This window comes from Argentina anserina, chromosome 1 (assembly GCF_933775445.1).
Source record: "Argentina anserina chromosome 1, drPotAnse1.1, whole genome shotgun sequence".
Lineage (NCBI taxonomy): Eukaryota > Viridiplantae > Streptophyta > Magnoliopsida > Rosales > Rosaceae > Argentina > Argentina anserina.
This window is the reverse complement of record NC_065872.1, coordinates 21333860-21349642: the sequence shown is the minus strand read 5'-3', so window position 1 is coordinate 21349642 and position 15783 is coordinate 21333860. Positions and strand designations below refer to the sequence as shown.

The following is a 15783-nucleotide window of genomic DNA, read 5'->3' as shown; positions in this document are numbered from 1 at the left end:
GAAACGAATGCGGTAGACTAAATATCTAAAAAGTATATGAAAAATAATACTAAAGTCTAACATCGGAAATCGGAGAGAAAATAAAAAAAAAGGGGTGCAACACGAGGCCTTCCCAGGAGGTCACCCATCCTAGTACTACTCTCGCCCAAGCAAGCTTAACTTCGGAGTTCTGATGGGATCCGGTGCATTATTGCTGGTATGATCGCACCCGCAAGGTTATGCACAATGAATCTACTTTAACCATGTTCGCCCGGCTCCATAAGGTGTTCCACACGCACGGAATTATAGATCTTTTACCACCCGCCGGCTTCTCCGCCGCATCTCCCCCGCTTCCGCCGCACTCATAAAAGAGCCTAGGCCGGGACGCGAGATGATTTAACAATATTAACCGCAAAAACCATTCCACTGGCCGAACAACGCCCCGATCGCCCCTCTACCAAGGCGAAACCCGCACTACGGGTTTTACTGTTGCTCCCCGATTTCGCTCCACCCCCGGACCTCTCTGGCTGTAGCAACGCCTTCAAGTCGAAACGAATGCGGTAGACTAAATATCTAAAAAGTATATGAAAAATAATACTAAAGTCTAACATCGGAAATCGGAGAGAAAATAAAAAAAGAGGGGTGCAACACGAGACCTTCCCAGGAGGTCACCCATCCTAGTACTACTCTCGCCCAAGCAAGCTTAACTTCGGAGTTCTGATGGGATCCGGTGCATTATTGCTGGTATGATCGCACCCGCAAGGTTATGCACAATGAATCTACTTTAACCATGTTCGCCCGGCTCCATAAGGTGTGCCACACGCACGGAATTATAGATCTTTTACCACCCGCCGGCTTCTCCGCCGCATCTCCCCCGCTTCCGCCGCACTCATAAAAGAGCCTAGGCCGGGACGCGAGATGATTTAACAATATTAACCGCAAAAACCATTCCACTGGCCGAACAACGCCCCGATCGCCCCTCTACCAAGGCGAAACCCGCACTACGGGTTTTACTGTTGCCGCCCGATTTCGCTCCACCCCCGGACCTCTCTGGCTGTAGCAACGCCTTCAAGTCGAAACGAATGCGGTAGACTAAATATCTAAAAAGTATATGAAAAATAATACTAAAGTCTAACATCGGAAATCGGAGAGAAAATAAAAAAAAAGGGGTGCAACACGAGGCCTTCCCAGGAGGTCACCCATCCTAGTACTACTCTCGCCCAAGCAAGCTTAACTTCGGAGTTCTGATGGGATCCGGTGCATTATTGCTGGTATGATCGCACCCGCAAGGTTATGCACAATGAATCTACTTTAACCATGTTCGCCCGGCTCCATAAGGTGTTCCACACGCACGGAATTATAGATCTTTTACCACCCGCCGGCTTCTCCGCCGCATCTCCCCCGCTTCCGCCGCACTCATAAAAGAGCCTAGGCCGGGACGCGAGATGATTTAACAATATTAACCGCAAAAACCATTCCACTGGCCGAACAACGCCCCGATCGCCCCTCTACCAAGGCGAAACCCGCACTACGGGTTTTACTGTTGCCCCCCGATTTCGCTCCACCCCCGGACCTCTCTGGCTGTAGCAACGCCTTCAAGTCGAAACGAATGCGGTAGACTAAATATCTAAAAAGTATATGAAAAATAATACTAAAGTCTAACATCGGAAATCGGAGAGAAAATAAAAAAAGAGGGGTGCAACACGAGACCTTCCCAGGAGGTCACCCATCCTAGTACTACTCTCGCCCAAGCAAGCTTAACTTCGGAGTTCTGATGGGATCCGGTGCATTATTGCTGGTATGATCGCACCCGCAAGGTTATGCACAATGAATCTACTTTAACCATGTTCGCCCGGCTCCATAAGGTGTGCCACACGCACGGAATTATAGATCTTTTACCACCCGCCGGCTTCTCCGCCGCATCTCCCCCGCTTCCGCCGCACTCATAAAAGAGCCTAGGCCGGGACGCGAGATGATTTAACAATATTAACCGCAAAAACCATTCCACTGGCCGAACAACGCCCCGATCGCCCCTCTACCAAGGCGAAACCCGCACTACGGGTTTTACTGTTGCCGCCCGATTTCGCTCCACCCCCGGACCTCTCTGGCTGTAGCAACGCCTTCAAGTCGAAACGAATGCGGTAGACTAAATATCTAAAAAGTATATGAAAAATAATACTAAAGTCTAACATCGGAAATCGGAGAGAAAATAAAAAAAAAGGGGTGCAACACGAGGCCTTCCCAGGAGGTCACCCATCCTAGTACTACTCTCGCCCAAGCAAGCTTAACTTCGGAGTTCTGATGGGATCCGGTGCATTATTGCTGGTATGATCGCACCCGCAAGGTTATGCACAATGAATCTACTTTAACCATGTTCGCCCGGCTCCATAAGGTGTTCCACACGCACGGAATTATAGATCTTTTACCACCCGCCGGCTTTATTGTTGCTGTGTAATTTCACTCAACCCTGGGATCTTTCTAGCTGTAGCAACGCCTTCTAGTCGAAACTAAGTTCCTCCTCCGAATGAGTAACATAATGTCGGTGAAAATTTGCATGTTGTGGTGTGGAAACAGAAAAGTATCATTTAGATGTTGAAAAACGGCCATTTCTGAGAAAAATAATGACAAGGCTCCTTCGGAACCTTCCGCCACCCTATAGATCTCGACGAGCTACATCATTTCAAAAAAAAAATTACCCCAAACGGATACCTGGACGCAAAATTATGGGCTTGCAAAGTTTGTGGTGAGTTCTAGTGGTAATTGGAATGGCCAATTTCGTTTTTTATGTTATCTGAAGTTTGTTTTTCAACTCACGATTGGATTTGTCTTAAAAAATCCTTTGAAAAAGAGTACTCACATGATTGATTTGGTTAACTGAGCTAAGAGTTAATAGATATAATGTCCATGGATTTGATCATTTGCATTATTCTTCTGTGTTGCAAGTTACACAACGCATGATTAGACCTGTTTAAGCATTGCAATAGCAGATGCATGCATTGATTGTTTAAGAAGCTCTGAGATTTAAACCACTACGTTGAGAAAGCTAGCAGTGCAAGGGGTAATGGTCAATGTTGTTAAGAAACTAAGTGGAAACTTTGCAGTGAATACAACCAGTCCAACACTTGGTGCGGCCACCACCCTTAGGGAATGAATGACCGGGCCTGCTAATAAGAAGATTAAGTCTGATATGTTGATATACTATATGGTTAAATTGCTATAGATATCAAGAATTAAGAAATCATTTATGCAAACAACAATGTATAAATGTAAACAATATAAAACTAAAACTAATAAAAGTTAGATAACTTTAAAATTATAGTCGAGTCTAAAACTTGGTTTTATGTTCTAAAGACGAGATTTTCTCCTCATTGGTGCTTCAATTCCAGGATACAACGTCCTTCTTCTTGTTGTAGTAGCACTACAAATCCCAAAAACAACAAATAAGGATTGTGTTTCTATACTCTCTTTAAAAGACTCGATCATTTGATTTTCAATAATCTAGGAAATTAAAACACATGTAACAGTACAGAAGGAAAAATGATAGAATCACTAATTCAAGGAACTGAATCTAGAATAGGTGTGATTAGCTGACAGACCTGCTTCTGGATTTCTCATTGAAATTCGAGATGGACCAGTGTAGACAAAATTAGAGAAACGATTAAGTCGAAAATTCAGTATAACCTCTCCTAAAACTACCCCAAAACATGTATATCAAATAATGCACTTCTAAAAAAACACAAGTCTCCTACTTCTCTAAAGTAGGACCATCTGTCCTCCACTAAAACCACACTCTAACATCCATCAATGAATACAATATATATCAAGTATCTCATCTCCAATATTTCAATGCAACATCAATATAGCTAATAGCATTAGAAACCTCTCCTATCTGCATATCTATAATTCAACTAAGTGATATATAAGCATGCCGATGATTGAGTGGATATGCGTTGACGTGAGTACTATACCGACGTCAGCTACACTAACCTGGGGAAAACAAAATACCAAAGAGCCCGAAGAAACACATGGAAAACGTGAGATAAACTATGTGAGAGGACAAAACTGCTTCCCTGTGTCATACCTTCACCTGGGAGGCCTTGGCAAGAGATTTTTGTGACGCTCGTATGTCGGCGTAGGACATGGTGAGGCTTGTGAAGACCTCATTATGGGGAGGCCCCCTATTGTCTATACCCCGCTAGGGTATTACAACCCTGGGCGGGGTAAGGGTCGGTCCGACTTCGTCTTCCTGGAGGTCTTGGCGTCTGTCGTCTTTACCCCCATCTCGGTTGTCCTACTTGTTAGCCCCCTGGGGTTGGTCTAACCTATCCCACGCAGAAAGGCGACCACCGTCCCAAGCATTGGTCTGTATGGAGGAGCCTGCTCCATTGGGGTTTCCTTAAGTGCAATACAGGCCTCCGCCTTTATTAGCTCTTCATATGTTTTGGGAGGATTCTCATTGTTCTTGTGGAGGAAATATCCCGGCCTAAGCTCTTGCCAGAATGCCACCACGACAAGAATAAAATCTAGATCATGGCGCCGTGCCGTGGCGGTCTGCCATCGGGACACAAAGTCTTGGAGTTTCTCATCGTTCCAAGGGCTGGGCATGTATCGGTTCGGTTCGGTTTTTAGCCCAAACTGAAACCGAACAACTATGATCGGTTTTCTAGAAACTCAAATTATTCACCGAATCAAATTAGTCTGAACTGAAACAATCGGTTTAACCAAAATTCAGTTCGGTTTCGGTTTCACACCTCATATGTAAATTTTTATAATTTTTCAAGTGGTGGGACTCGAACTCCTACCCAAAGATGATGCCACAAATCACTACATCACACGAACTTCTCATTAATAACTATGTGAAGATTATATTTATGCTCATTTTGATAGATATTTTCAATAAAAGATCAAATATCAATGTTGGGATTTAAACTCCTGACCTAGAATATAACAACCATGCGCTCTACCAACTACACTAGACAACCTTATATGTTATGTTTTATTATTTTTTGTACTAATAGCCATTATTTATTATTTGTCAAATTATGAAGAAATTATTGAAAATGGTCATTTCAAGGTAGAAATGATAAAAAAAATACCTTTGTTTATCACTTGACAAAAAGAGGCATTGTTATAGTATGTACATGATAAAAAAAAGTATATTTCCTGTTTAAGAAATGATAAAATGGGGTTGTTTTCATTATTTGTTTAGACCATTATACCCCTTCATACTATTTTTATCTAATTTCACTCCTAAGTCATCTCTCTCTCTCTCTCTCTCTCTCTCTCAAGGAAGGATGAACGCCAAAACTAAATCACCACCCGAGTCGCCAAACTCCCCGAGGAATGAGATCTCCTCCGATCTCTCTCCTCTCTCATCCTCGTCGGAGTCGCCGACTCTAATGGCTTTGCTTGCTATGGAATAGGAGGAGGAGGAGGATGAGGCTACGGTTTGAGCTTTCGGGAACGACAACAACTCAGCAATCTAAATCTCTAGAAACTAGATCGAAAATGTGGCATCGACCTAGAGTATTCCAGGGTTATCTCCTCAAAATCGGTGACACTAGAGGTGAGGTGAGGCTTTGGCAACACATCAACCATCAAATTCCTTCAATTCACGGCCATGATTGAACCAAGGTTGTTTAGTTATGAATTTTTATATATATAATGCTTTGATTGTTGCCTTGCTCCATTGTTATTATATCTTGCGTTCAGAAGTAATGCATAGAAGGTGTTTGATAAAAGTCCTCAATGACGTTATGAATGTTGAAAAGCATTTTGTTTCATGTGTTGACAGTTTCAAATACTGTTACGAAGATAATTACTTAATGTCAATATAATTACAGAAACTATTACATCAACAATCTCACTATCATTATAACTATTATGTTATGTTACCAGTATTATATGCCAATCATTATAGTTATTTGGTGGTGTGACTGTACTTGTAAATATGTCAATTAGTTAATGGAATAGTCAATTTGAAAGTTCCATCAACATCTACTTGTTCTTTATGTTGATTTCGAAATGTGACTGTGGTGCAGTATAAACAGTGTTAAATAATCATGTAACTGACAATGTAACTACTAATGTAACTAGAGTACTCTAATAACTTCTCATGTAACTATTTAAGTAACTAGCCACTAAGTATGTAATTAGTCTTGTAACTGCAATATGTAACTAATAATTGTATGGTATAACCCAAAACTAATCCTTATGAACCAGTTTTGTCATGCTCGTCAAATTTGCAGGCTTCTCATAATAAAAGAGTTTGGATGTAGAGGCAAACTTTATACAGGAAACTTTCTAGCTAACTATGTTAGTACTATGTAGCTATTGAGTAACTATTTGATAACCGTGAGTATAGTAATTTTGCGTATGTGCGAAGTTGGGAGATACAATATAGTGGAGAAAATGTCATAGTATGCCCAAGGCAACCATTTCGTAGTGATTTCTCACGTAACTGACCATGTAACTATCAAATGAATCAAATAACTACCAATATAACTAGACTACTCAAAACTTCTCTTGTAACTGCTCAAGTAACTGGGCAATGCTTACATTACTGGTTTTGTAATTGTTAAAGTTAATGATCATGTAATTGATAAATTGCATGATATAATGACTAGTCATGTTACTACTTAAGCGCTGTGATAAAAATGTTTCTCAACCATGTCATTAGGCCAAGTGACTACTTGAGCATCTTGAAAACTGAGCATGTATACCTACTAAAGTAACTACCACGTAACTACTCATGTAACCTATTATTTGCAGTGTGCCGTTAGACCATAATAGGAGCATGTTCTGATAACATAATTGGATAGTTGGTAGTTACATGACCAGTTACTTGAATAGTAACCTTAAATTACATCAATAGTTACTTAGATAGTTGCATGACCAGTTACATGAGTAGTTACCTGAGTAATTACATAAGTAGTTACCAGAATAGTCAAGTTAAATCAGTGCTCAATTACTTGATTAGTTACAAAAACAGTTACATGTGTACTTACTAAATAATTGAGTAGTTACATTGCGAATTTACATGAGTGCGTGGTTCATTTACATGAGTTGTTACCTGACTAGATAGTTGAGTAGTTACATATTTAGTACTTGAGTAGTTACATGGCTAGTTACATAAACAGTTACTTAGTCAGTTACATAACCTATTGACATGGTTGTCACGGTGCTTGATTAGTTATAAAACTAATAAGTTACTTTAGTAGTTACTTGAATAGTTACAAGACTAATTAGTTACTTAAATAGTTACATGAGGTCATGAGTAGTTACTAGCACAGTTAATGTTACACAAACAGGTACTTTATGTCAATAAAGTTCCCTAATATAGTTATTCATTACATAAATAGTTACTAAGATAGTTACTCATGTCAATACAATTATCATGACAGTTAGATACACTAAAACTCAATAGTCAATACAGTTACCAAAACAGTTACTCAATATTAATAGTTATATGATATTGATGGTCATTATATGTGCATTCATCAATCATGGTAGACTGAGGTACAAATGCCCATGCTAATGATGCTTCTACAATTTGCAATTGAGTTCATAAACTAGTTCTTATAACATCAAATAGTAGATCCTTCCACCATACACAAAACGTCCCTTCTCATCATCGTAGCGTTCTATAGCGTTCTGACTTACTCTATCGCTTAAAAAAGCCTCCCAAATAGAGTCTCATCCAGCCGCTTTAGTGCGCCTTCGGGTATAGAACCATATTTTTTGAAGCAAGGAAGAGAGCTTCTAAATTAGTAAACTGGTTCCTGGAAATGACAAAAACAAATCATAATCAAACAATTACTCAACCAGTTACATGATCTACAGACACATTTACATATCTAGTTACTTTAGACTCGCACAATTACCTATCTAATTACTCACGTAGTTATTTTACATTTTTCTAAAATGAACTATTCATGATCAATCACAGTTACCCATCAAGTTACATACACAGTAACTTTCACTCACACAGTTACCTATCAAGTTACTTAAGCAGTTACAAAGATTAGCACTAATCTTGTTGTCTTTTCCTTTGCTGCATCTACTGCTACTAGCCTTCTTTGTTATTGCATTTGCTTTTTTTTTTGTTTCCTAGAAATGTCAAAAAACAAATCATAGTTAGATGATAAATATACTAACACAGTTACCTATCAAGTTACTGATAGATCGTTGGTTAGAACGTCTATAAAATACCCTAAAAAACATCATCGTTAGTATAGAATAAGTAGGGATCGTTCATTCTGGGGAATCAAAATGGCCTCAAAACTCATCATGTTATTGGGAGATTTGATTTGGATTCTAAAACTACTACTCAAAATAAATCCTAAATTACTTATATACAATTGATCAATCACTCATCACATAACCAAAACATGAATTCTACTCAAGAAACATGTATGACACGCATAGAACAACAAATAAGCAGCAAGTATTTTTCGATTCATCTTAGTCAACTTCAATTCCAATTCTAATTAGAGCCCGAAGCGGTTCATCTAATCGTTAAGACTTTTTAATTATTTAGAATCAACGAAGCGTGCAATCCTAAACATATACTAAAAAGAGTTTAACATAACGAAGCGTTCTAGTTAAACAACAAAGTAGCACATAAGCACATTAAGTCGAATTAGAGACATGTAAGAAAGCATGGCGTCACTCATCTTGATTAAGCATGCAAATTCCTAAAACTATCACAACTCTATACAAGTATCCATAATTGAAACACGAAGCGCATAACTCAATTGAAGAACACTTTGGTGAATGAAATCGCAACCCTAGGAGAACCATGGCCTTGGGTTCCTCAAGCATTGATTTAGATGTACAAATTCATGGAATTAATTGAAATAAAACCTAAATTAATTTGAAAATCCTACTTCCCTAAGCTATTACACACGGCATACATACATACATATTTAAGAGTTCATTCAATCAAAACATAAAACCAATAAGTCTGAATTTATATTCTTCATATATGAAACCGAAAAGATCATCCAAGTAATCATACAATAAAATCGAAAATTGCAGAAAACCTAAATAAAAATTACAAGCCATAGATGAATCACACATTAGAAACTTTGAAGGATGGAGCAAGATGAATTCGGTGGTGGAAGAGGCAAGAGGATGGCACGGCAACAGATGAAGTTTTTGGCTTTCTACCTCTTCTAAATTGTCTGTATCTTGAGACGAGCCCAGTTCAATCACCTTAGCTTTTTTGTTAGCAAAATCACATGTACAAATGGTAGTTACATACACAGTTACATTTGCAATAGCAAAAATGAAATGTGTAACTACAAGTTATTCTTATAGTTACTATAGTTACCTTCGGATTTTTGATCAGACTCATGTTGCCACTTCATTCTTGCCTCTGTTTCAATCATGTTTATTTCTTCTAAGATGTCGGTGTCTTGGGACGATGCCTGTTCGAAAACCTCAAATCTTTTGTGTGCAAAAATCACCTGTGCAAATGGTAGTTACATACACAGTTACATTTACAATAGTAAAAATGAAATATGTAACTATAATACTAGTCGAAATGCAACTAAAAATCTGGGATTTAAATATTTTATAAGTAACAAGTCACATAAATTGTTCCATATACCAACAAAATGTTTAAATGCAATTAAAAAAAAGCAGAAGATTATTCTAATCCTTTTGCACCTTGATTCTCATCTTTTTAAACTTGTTTGTCTTGCTCGTTTGACAATCCATCCCTTTCCTCAAGCTTCCGGATATAGATTTTGAGATCCGCATTTTCTTTTTCGAGTTTTTTTTTATTTCAACAATTATCTTCTGTGCGATATACACCATTTCCCAATCACCCTCTAGTTTCAGCAACTTCGCTTGCAGCTCCTCCTTCTCTGTGTTGTGGTTTTCATTCATCTTTCTAAGTTCTTCTGCATGTGAATATTTAATCTTCACAAATTCCTCTTCATGCCACAAATTCCTCTTCATGCGAATCTATTGTCTTTGACTTCTCCATCTCATCATCCTTATCCAATGGATCTGCTGTCTATGACTTCTCCGCATTATCATCCTCATCCAAGCGATCTTCCGCCACATCGAGAAACATTTTCTGAAAAGATTAAATCACATAGTTACTGAACAAGTTACAAAATATCAATACCGTTAGTTTCACAGTTACATACACAGTTACTTTAAACTCATATAGTTACCTATCCAGTTACTCACATAGTTACTTATCCAATTGCGCACACATATACCTATCCAGTTACTCACATAGTTACCTATCCAATTATTCACCTAGTTAAGCAAATATATCATCTGAAATGACTATTTTCAAAGTCAATCACACATTTACTCAACTAGCTACATGCTATCAACACAGTTAACCATCAAGCTACATGCACAATTATATTACATACAGACAGTTACACAACCAGTTACTTATGCAGTTACCAAATGTGAAGGATATGAGAGCACACTTACCGCCACATCTTTCAAGTTGCAATTTTTCAGCTTTTTCCGGAGCTCTTTAAGTCCCATCTCTTGATCAGTAGCTTCTCAACATCCATACCAGGCATTGTTGGCACCTTACCGCTCTTCATGCAAAACCAGTACTGGTATGGAAAATCAAGTACACTCAAACAATTACGGAACAAGTTACATGATACACTTACTCAGTTACCCATCAACTTACTCAAAGAGATTGGTCGTAATTCTTAAAATCAGTAATGGTTCTTGAGATAAAGAGAGCTTACCAAGAAGAGTTGAATACAACCACCAATGTTTTTAATTTCAGCTGTGGATCGTTTGAGTTGTGTCATACGTCCTTTCAAATAATGAGTAACTTCCCTTGCCCAACATATGTTCTTCAACTCATCCAAGTTCTCCACAGCCCTTACATAGTCCCATGGAATGTCTCCTTTGACATTGGGCCTTAAGAACTTAATCAACATGTCTAGGATCATGAGGCATGCTACGTTTTCGTCCCTTCTCTCAACCTCTTCTTCAGTTTTCGGATTTTTTTACACTCCTCTGGTATTGTTTTAAGCACCAAGCCCTTGCACACATCCTTTTTTTCATCAAAAAAAGTCTTTGTAAAGTCAGATTCTTCACTCACTTTTGCGACAACATAGGACCCATCTAGGTTGAGTCCTAATATATTTGTTGTGTCTGCATCAGTAAGACGGTAGGTCTTTCCTCTACATACAAAACCTTCCTTCTTTTCATCATAGCATTCTGTCAGCATTTCGACTTGTAGATTTGAGTTGCTGCTCCCCTTCACAAACCCATGATCTATTGCTCGAAAAAGCCTCCCAAATGGAGTATCATCCAGCAGCTTCATTGCGCCTTCGGGTAAGAGCCGTATTCATTTAAGGAAGGGAGAGAGCTCTGAATTGGTAAATTGGTTCTTGTAAATGACAAAAACAAATCATACTCAAACAGTTACTCAATCAGTTACATGATACGCAGACACAATTATTGACACTGTTACTAATCTAGTTGCTTTACTGTCACACAGTTACTTAATAAGTCACATGATATGCAAACACAGTTACTCACACAGTTACTAATCTAGTTACTTTACACTCATACAGTTACTCAAACAGTTACATGATACGCAAATGCAGTTACTCACACAGTTACATATCCAGTTACTCACATAGTTACTTTACATATTTTCTAAAATGAACTATTTAGGGTCAATCACATAGTTTCTTAACAAGTTACATGATACACTGACATCAAGTTACATGCACAGTTACTTTGCATTCATATAGTTACTCATTACATTATTACAAGCAGTTACAAGGTTGAGCACTAACTTTTTTATCTTTTCCTTTCTCAGCTCTACTGCTACTAGCCTTCCTTGCTTTCTTTGTTTCCTATAAAACTCAAAACCAGATTATAGTTAGATGATAAATACACTAACACAATTATTTTACACTCATAGTTACCTATCAAGTTATTCCATCAGTTGGCTTTGGATGAGCAATAGTCTTCTTTGTTGTTGCCCTTGCTTTCTTTGTTGCCTGTAAATGTTTAAAGTGAATCATAGTTGGATGATAAGTACACTAACAATTACATTACCCAAGCCTAGTACTTATGCTAACAGTTTATAAGTGTAAAATGAAGGTACAATGACTGTTACTTGATTTACTCCCTTCTGTTTTTCTTTTCTTGTGTCTTTTTTTTGCCTCTTCACTACTACATTGTGATCCCTATCATCATTGGCATCGTCATCGTCATCGCTACTAACTTCTTTTCTTTTTCTATTGCCTACTTTTGGGGCCATGTTTTTCTGCATATATAAGAAAAAGAGAGATTGATGTAACCTGATATGTACACAGACATACACAAGGCTAAGTGAACAGTTATGAAATAGTAATCACACAGTTACTTAGAGAGTTACCCAACACGAAATAGTTAGCTCAAAGATACAAGTACAAATACTAAGATAGTTACCTAATAATGGTTCCATTCATATGTACACAGAGAAAAATCATACTAAAAACTACAACTAGTAACATTCTCACCTTTGTCTTCTTTGAACCAAAATCCTCAGAATCGTCGTTTGCCTCTTCTGAAGGATTATACTCTGAATCACCTTCATTAGTCACAAAATCCATATGTAGCTCATAGTTTATATCTGATTCTGACCTCAAGGCGTCTGATTTTGATCATTCGGATGTTGTTTCTTGGCGTGAGCTATCAGAGCTTTTCACCATTCTTGGATTCCTACTACACAAAGCAAGGCCCTAAATCCACTTCCACATTTCCTTACACAGTAATGTGCATGAACAATTATGAAATCAAATCGATACTATATAACAATAAATTCAATTATTTGGATAGTTACTTACACAGTTAGGTATATGAAAAATTAGTTACCTAAAAATAAATTCAGATGTTCAAAACACACCAAAAGGAGACTATAGCATTATAGCATGCCCATTCAACATACTCACATAAAAATTGAATTCAACGCAAGCATAGGGTAATCAATCGAGTATAATCACAATTTCATGTAACAACAGCTTTCCCAAGCCTAACTAACTGATATCAAACATAGAGATTCAAATCCATAGGAGGAAGATAAGTTCATATTCAAATGAAGCAGAAAAATCCGTCCGGAATAGAGATTCAAGGTTGTGTTACCCAGATAAATAGTTACCCAAATAGAGATTGTAGTGTGTTTAAGCATTCAGATTCAAGTTTATCTCACCTTTGAGAGCGGAGGATAGGCACGGCAGCGGACGAGGGGAGAGAGAGAGAGAGATGAACTTCGTCGGCAAATCCGATCTGGGCGCCGGTGTTTCTCTCGGTTTGGAAGAGAGAGAGAGAGAGAGAGGGGGTTGAGCGATTTTCAACAAAAAAATTTTGTGAGGTTGGCGCAGTTGCAGAGAGAAAGAGAGAGGAAAAGTGTGAAAAAGAAAGAGGGAAAGAGAAATGGAGTCTGAGAGAGAGAGACAGTTTAGCCGGTTAGGTTTTGAGTGGCATGTTTGTAATAATTTAAACTTTAAAGGGTAGAGATTTTTCACATACCCTTATTTATCAGAAGCCCAAACTAGGAGCCCAAATTAACATTTTGGGTCTTTAAATTCCCTTAATTATCAAACCCCCTTAAATTATTAAATTAAATTCGGTCGGTTCGGTTTTAAATCGGTTGGTTTCATCACGTAAACCATTTTCAAACTATTTAAACTGGTTTCAGTTCGTTTTTCTTAATTTTCTAAACTACATCTATTCGGTTCGGTTATCCGGACCATATTTTCAGTTCGGTTCGATAAGTTTTTCTTGTTTAATTCAGTTTTTGTCCACCCCTAATCGTTCCTCTCCTTTATCTGAAACAGGGAGCTGGTGTCATGGTGGACATCGACCTGCAAGATGGAACAGTTGAGGAATTTGCCCGCAAGCTTACCAAAGCTATCCATCGAGTTCGAGGGGAGACTGAGGAAGAAGCCCAAGTCTCATCAGTGAGCGTTTCCTAGAATGCGTGGCCGATTGGGCGTCCGTGTACCACACGCTAGCCATGGAAAAGCGGAAGTTCTCCAAATGGGTGTACCGGTCAGAGCGCCATTATATATAGTGAACTTGAGCCGTCTATCCCTTGACGGGCGTTGCTCGGCTTGCACCAGCTGAGTGAACAGGCTGGCTTGTTCCCCATATCCCCTGTGCAATGACCTAGACGTGCCTGGAGATCATGTGTGGGTGGGTCCACTGGGATCTCTGTGTCGTCCTGATCCATCTCAGGGTTTTTTGCGCCCAGGTCTACGTACTGCGGCACCGGGGGAGGCCCGTCCAATAAAGGATTGATAAGAGGCTGGGTGATCTAAATGATCGGCTCGATTACTCGAGATCAATATTAACCCTGTAAGCATCGTTAGTAATATAAAGCAAGAGGGTATCGTTCACAAACCGGGGATCCAACCAGGGCATAGAATCACAAACATTTAACAACGAATTCATACGAGTTAAAAAGAGTTTGATATATAGAATCGGGTTGAAAGATAAAAACAGAAATAAAACCTAAACTAATATATACATGTGATCAACCAACCAACACATAAACATCACCAAACAAATCGTCACAAGTAGCTTCAAAATCATAATCTCATCCTATGCAAACACCGAGCCTTAGCGGATAAGTATTGAGTGAACAAACAACAACCTAATACCGAACTAGGTTACTTAGCGCATCCCTAACTCGAAACATGGCCTGGTAATCCTATCTTAGCGCTTAGAAATTACAAGGTAACATGTCATTCTCAATCTTACCACTTCATTGATTCATCTCTTATCTAATTACTTAGCGCATCTTAGATAACAAACGGATCATGGTTAATTCCTAGTGATTACTAACAAGTCAAGCATGTCACTTACTTTAACAAGTTATCAAAAACACTTAAGAATCCTATATGCAAAACTAACTTAGCGCCTTGAATCACATATAGTTAACGCCCAAGAAAGAGAATCATTAAATCATTGAATTATAAACTCACGATATCTACATAGAAATCATAGACAACAAAATCAGAACTACTTTATAACATCTTGCAAAATCGTAAACTACATGAGAGTATTCCACAAATTCGGAACTAGCCAAAAACATAAACACAACATCACACAAAGAATCCAAACCGAAAACATAAGTGAAGAAGTAACGAGTTACACTTTGTAAATCTCCTTAGCGGTATCAAAACAAGGCAGCACGGCTTCAACTTGAATGGCAATCCGAGGCGTAGCGCTTTGGATCGAATGGAATGAAGGGAAGATGGTGTTTTCGCCTTGAATGGCTTTGAGGATGATGAGTAGTGTTTAAGGCAGAGCTTTGGCTAATCTTGTGAGCAAGGTTGATGATATGTTTCTGTGGAATTGAGGTGCTATATATAGAGGAAGAAACCCAAGGGAGGATGGCCACAAAGTCCACAAAGTTGAAACCAAATTGGTTGAGGTTTCCTAGATTCGGCAGATTTGACCTTTGTCCCTTGTTGTGGCCATAACTTTCTCTAGAAAATCGATATTGAGATGATTCCAACTGGCAATTTCACCTAGACTTCCGTGGCTTTTCATCCATATAAGGTACATTTTCTCAATCATTTTGAGCTGTCCAGGGGAGCCCGTCAAAGATGGATGATCTGCACTGTCAGAATTCTGATTTCTATAAGGATTGCATATCTTTTGCATTAATTACATATCTTCTTCCTCCTTTATTGCTGATTTCTTTTGCACAAATTTCTTCCTTTGAATTAGGGAGGCAGCAAAAGTCTTAATTGTTGCAGCCATGTTTGATTTTTCTTACCTCTCCTCATTAAATTTGCTGCATGC

The 15783-nt window shown here is 38.5% G+C and overlaps 5 non-coding genes across 5 annotated transcripts; all 5 read right to left on the bottom strand.

Moving 5' to 3' along the window:
• Window positions 1–91: 91 nt before the first annotated feature.
• LOC126805419 (5S ribosomal RNA) lies at window positions 92–210 on the bottom strand. Its single transcript, XR_007674087.1, has one exon. It is a non-coding gene; the product is annotated as a 5S ribosomal RNA (ribosomal RNA).
• A 408-nt stretch (window positions 211–618) lies between these two features.
• Window positions 619–737, bottom strand: LOC126805368 (5S ribosomal RNA). Its single transcript, XR_007674039.1, has one exon. It is a non-coding gene; the product is annotated as a 5S ribosomal RNA (ribosomal RNA).
• Window positions 738–1145: 408 nt separating this feature from the next.
• LOC126805410 (5S ribosomal RNA) lies at window positions 1146–1264 on the bottom strand. The gene has a single exon (XR_007674078.1). It is a non-coding gene; the product is annotated as a 5S ribosomal RNA (ribosomal RNA).
• Window positions 1265–1672: 408 nt separating this feature from the next.
• Window positions 1673–1791, bottom strand: LOC126805253 (5S ribosomal RNA). Its single transcript, XR_007673944.1, has one exon. It is a non-coding gene; the product is annotated as a 5S ribosomal RNA (ribosomal RNA).
• A 408-nt stretch (window positions 1792–2199) lies between these two features.
• LOC126805398 (5S ribosomal RNA) lies at window positions 2200–2318 on the bottom strand. The gene has a single exon (XR_007674067.1). It is a non-coding gene; the product is annotated as a 5S ribosomal RNA (ribosomal RNA).
• Window positions 2319–15783: the final 13465 nt, after the last annotated feature.